Source organism: Octopus bimaculoides, chromosome 3 (genome assembly GCF_046866305.1).
Source record: "Octopus bimaculoides isolate indiv1 chromosome 3, ASM4686630v1, whole genome shotgun sequence".
Classification (NCBI taxonomy): Eukaryota; Metazoa; Mollusca; class Cephalopoda; order Octopoda; family Octopodidae; genus Octopus; species Octopus bimaculoides.
In genome coordinates, this window is record NC_142930.1 from 82,331,571 (window position 1) to 82,337,636 (window position 6,066).

Genomic DNA, 6,066 nt, shown 5'->3' on the forward strand with positions numbered 1-6,066 from the left:
TCAACATATGAAACTATTAGCAGCACTTAAATACATATATTGTGTCCTTTAAATAAGTAATATTTATCTCCCCTCACATGGTGTAATTGTTTTGTTGAATTTTCTATCACGGACGTTGAGTTAAATGTTTTTAAGAGATAAATTTTGAAAAGCTGCATTCCCTCGCTTTCGGTAAATATGTTACTTATTTTTGGTAGTTTTTTTTTACTTATTTAGTCCCTCGATAGCGTGAGGCATTAATACACAGTTAATGCCCTTTATATATATTTAAATATATCTATGAAGAAACGATGAATCTTTTCATTACGAAATTTTTCGTTATTTTTTCATTATGAGGTTTTTTCACGCTGACTACTTGATAAATTCTTATAAAGAATTTATCCTATATTATATTATATATATATATATATATATATATATATATATATATATATATATATATATATATATATATATATATATATATATATATATATATATACACATGTATACACACATATATGTACATACTTACATCTACATGTGTATATATATATGCATATCAGGGTACAGGACGTTAGAACAATGAACTACAGACAACGGAACGAACACAGGAAAACGGAAAGCCACTTGGAATATTCCTTCATCAGCTGTCTCTATTCTAACCTGACGTTTCGAAGATAAGACAGAACGTACTCTAGAATAGTCTCTTCCTGAGTAGTGGATCAACCCACTACACAGAGGATTCCAAGGTGGCAAACACAAACCAAGACACGAAAAATTGGACAGTGAAAACAACATTCAAAAGCCGTACGGCCAAACGCGAATCTGAGGTAGAACGCTAGTAGTTCGTCTTGCCTTCACAGCGGCATGTATGTATGTATGTATGTATGTATGTATGTATGTATGTATGTATGTATGTATGTATGTATGTATCTATCTATCTATCTATTTCTTTCTCTCTTAGTATGTATGCATGCTTGTATGTATGCATGCTTATATGTATAACTACATAATATATAGATATAATATTTATTATACAGATATATATGTATATATATATATATACGTACATACATTATATATATATATATATATATATATATATATATATATATATATATATATCTCACTCATAGAACTCTATATGTATGCATACAATCATACGTACATCTGTATATACATACATATATATAGACAGACAGACGAGCAGACAGCCAAACACAGAGAGAGGTGGTCAGAGCCAAAAGAGACAACACAGAAAATAAAAGAAAAGGCAGCAATTTCTTCTTCTTTTTTCTTCTTTGTCTTTTTGTATTTTTATTTGTTTGAAATGTCTAATCTAATGTCATCGTAAGGAAACTATCTTTCACAGAAAATCCGACTGAATAATTAAAGCAATCAATTTGTTTGAAGCCGAACTGAGGATGGCTCCGATTCCCAGAAGATATATCGCTATCTTTAATACAAATAGCTCTTTAAATCACGCACCGTTATCTTTTATGTCGTTTATACACTCTTGTATGTAGTACGGTTGAATAGGTTTTGGATAATTATTCAGACAGCTTGATCTTCTACTAAATCTAGCTGATTTTGTAATTAACTCGATACAGTTCGACACAGACAAACTGACAAACTGACATTCAGACAGACGTATAGATAGGTAGATAGGTAAATCGATAGATAAGTACAGACAAATATAGATAGACTGATAATAGATAGATAGGTAGATAGATAGATAGATAGATAGATAGATAGATAGGCAGGGAGGTAGGTAAGAACCTACCTACCTACCTACCTACCTACCTACCTCTCTGGTAGGTGGCTGGATAGGTACGTACGTTCGTACGTAGGGAGGGAGGTAAAGACACAGATTAACGTACGGACACATTAACACACATAAACGCACACGTTTGTGTGAGGATGAGTGCGTGTGCGATGGCTGTATGCATACATACATACATACATACATACACACATACATACACGCTTACATACATACATACATACATACATACATACGTACATACATACGTACGTACATACATTTATATGTGTATATGTATTTTATATATGTGTGTTTTATATATATATATATATATATATATATATATATATATATGTATCTATATGTATGTACATCTATTGGTCAATAGATGTATATATATATGTGCATATATATATACATATAAATATGTATGGATGTATGTACATATGTATATATACGTATACACACACATATATGTATTCATATATATATATATGTATATATATATACACACACGTATACAAACATATATTTATATATATACGTATATATATATATATATATATATATATATATATATATATATATATATATATATATATATATCAGTATATACGTATCAAATACATATGTATCATATATATATAAATATATATATATATATATATATATATATATATATATATATATATATTTATATATATATGATACATATGTATTTGATACATATATACTGATATATATATATATATATATAAAAAATGCACACACACATACACATACACAAGCACACACACACACACACACACATTTCACGTATATAGACGGAGAGATAAACATATTAGCGAGCAAGCAGGCAAATGTAGAAAGGCCTCTTAGCAAATATTGCATTATATCCCACGAGAAATGACATCTATCAGGTGTGTATAATAACACACAAAATAAACACACACTATTCAAGCTGCCATACACAATGAAACATATTTCTTGCTTTAGTCACGTTCACCCTCCACACACGCTAACACTCACACTCACGCACGCACACATATGTTGGTATCTATCTATCTATCTATCTATCTATCTATCTATCTATCTATCTATCTATGTGATCTATTTCTAGCGCATCAATTGTCCACGTTAGTGGTCGACGTTATTTTTTAAAATGTATCTGAATACATATAGATACATGTTGTTTTTACCTTTTACATGTTTCAGTTATTAGACGGCGGCCATGCTGGAGCACAACCTCGAAGAATTTTTTAGTTGAATGACTCGTCCCCTGTACTTAATATTTTTTTAAAGCCTGGTACTTATTCTATCTTCTCTTTTGCCGAACCGCTAAATTACGGGGGTGTCAACGTACCAACGGTTGGATGACAGACACAGACATGAAGTCAGACAGGCACTCACGCGCGCGCGCGCGCACACACGCGCACGCGAACACACACACACACACACACACACATGACGGGCTTCTTTCAGTTTCTGTCTACCAAATCCACCCATAAGGCTTTTGTCGGCCCGAGGCTACCGTAGAATACATTTGCCCGAGTTGCCACGTAGTGAGACTGAATAAAACGAAATATCTGAAAGTGGGATGAATCGAGAGATCATTGACTGCGCCCGAAAGAACTTCAGTAAACATACACACACACTTTAAAACAGGTGCACGCAGTTATATTCTCTCTCTCTTTCTCTCACTCACTCGCCTCTCTCTCTCTCACACACACATACTTTACACACACACACACATTCTGGCCGAACTTTTGTTGGTAGAGTCAAAAATTGCACGTTTGACTTGTTATTGAGATGTTCAAAATGTTTAATTCTTACATGTATTCACCTGATGAAAACGGTTTTTTTTTTTTGCATGATGTAATACTTCTATTAATCAATAAAAAATCACGTCTGAAATAGCTGTAGAGAACCACAATCCATCTGTTGCCATTTGTTTATAATTCACCTTACTCCGAACCTGCATTTCGCTTGGATCTGAAGTCTGTTGAGTGCAGTACAATTGGTGCAGTGTTTGTACCCATGTGCAGGCTTGAAACTCGTTGTATATTCAGCCGGCCATTTGTGACTGTACAATCAATCGGAGTATAAACCCGTGTTTACTTTAGTGACTACGTATTTGTTTACAGATATTGTTTGTACACAATAGCGATTTCGCTGACACGATCCTAGTGATTTACTATTTAAGGACCTGATTCGCTTGAATCCTGAAATATATATATATATATATATATATATATATATATATATATATATATATATATATATATATATATACATATCCACATAGACTTAGAGTTAAGACTCAGCGGCACAAAAAGCCAACTTGGAAAAGAAAGAAATGGAAGTTTCATGATCTATCGAACAGTGAGAAATTTAACGACATTGTAACAGAAGCATTTGACTAGGATGAGAAGATAAAGACATGTGGTTGGTGCAATGTGCCTTTTAAACCAAGGGTGACACGATAGGGAAGCAGACAGAACCGTGACAGCAAATAGGCAGGCTCGAAATTATTGGAAGAACGAGGATAGTAAAGAACTATATCAGGTATCTAGGATTGAAGCTAGGTGACAGGCCTATTTAGCAAGAGAGGAGCAGAAAGGAAGAATCTTACCAATGTTCTTCGGCATGAATACCAAAGGTATGAAGTGTTCCAGACTGCAAGGTAGCATATCAGAGAAAATCGAGATGTTGTAGAAGAGAAGTGCGTACGAATGGATAATGGTACATATATATGTATGTGTGTGTGTGTGTGTGTGTGTGTCTGTGTTTGTGACCCAACATTGCCTGACAACCGATGTTAGTGTGTTTAGTCCCTGTAACTTAGCTGTTCGGCAAAAGAGAATGATAGAAGAAGTACTAGGCTTACTAAGAATAAGTCCTGGGGTCGATTTGTTCGACTAAAGACGGTGCTCCAGCATGGCTGCAATCAAATGACTGAAACAAGTAAAAGAATAAAAGAAAAGAATAAAAGAAATTATATATATTGTTGTGTCTTGGGAAGGTCATTACGCTAATAATGATAAACACACACGACTGGTTCAGTATCACTTATGTATTGTTTGTCAATCGGTTAAATATCTAACCAACTAACTAACCGATCATTTGTTTAATGTGTTGATTAAGCGATCAATCGGTTATTTGTTTGTCAAAGCCCTGTCGTCGCTATACGCGACCTCTTCAATGACCTGCCCTCTCATTATTCACATCAAGAATCTTGCAAGCCAAATACGAAAGCCAAGTATACAGACATACACACACACACAAACACATACACACATACATATATTTGAATGTGTGTGTGTGTGTGTGTGTGTGTGTGTGTGTGTGTGTGTGTGTGTATTTTATAGTATGGTAGATGACAAGAGGTTGATAGCCACTAGATAATAAACTCTTCACTATTTCTTGGAGACAAATGGCTGCTATTGGTACCTCTCGACCTTCTCACAGTACTGAATTATAACCGAGTCTGAGAGTGTAAAAAGAGGTGGGACAAGAACCGACTCCCAAGTCCTATAGATATGTTGCTGGGCTCATGATCGTAAGCTCGAGTGTTCGACTTGTGGTGTCCTTCATCAAAGCATTTTATATCACTTTGCTCAAGTTCACTCAGTTTAAATCGAGTAACAACGGTAGTTAGTCCTTAACCCTGGGACGGAAAGACGTGTCGTTTAGAAGCGAGTCTTGTCCTCACGGTCACTTAAATGTCACAGAAAAAGGAAATGAAATCTGGCCAAATGGGGCAATAAGCTCGAAACAGAATTTGCCTCTGACTCGACTAGTACATTATATATTAGCTCTAGAGGGAAATGTGAGGCAAAGTTGAGTTCGACAGAATTAGAATTCAGAACGCAAAGAATCGAAACAGTTACCATAATTGTCCAATATTCTAATGAATTAGCTGGTCCACGGTAGTGTAGTGGTAAGTATCCCGGGTTGTCGCGCAGGAGACCGGGGCTCGATTCCCCGCCGGAGAGGCATTTATACTCGTTGAGGCGGTGAGCCAGCAGACTCATAAGCACGCAGAGCAAAATGCCTAACGGCATTTCGTCCATCCTTACGTTCTGAGTTCAAATTTCGCCGAGGTTGAGTTTCCCTTTTATTCTTTCGGGATCGATAAAATAAGTACCAGTTTAGCACTGGAGTCGATATAAACGACTTACTCCTTCCCCCAAATTTGCTGGCCTTGTGCCAAAAATTGAAACCAATATTGTAATGAATTTGCTTATCGACCAGCCGTTAGATAAAAATAGCCATTGGATATAAAGAATATATGAAGCAACGCTAAGAATCTAAACAAC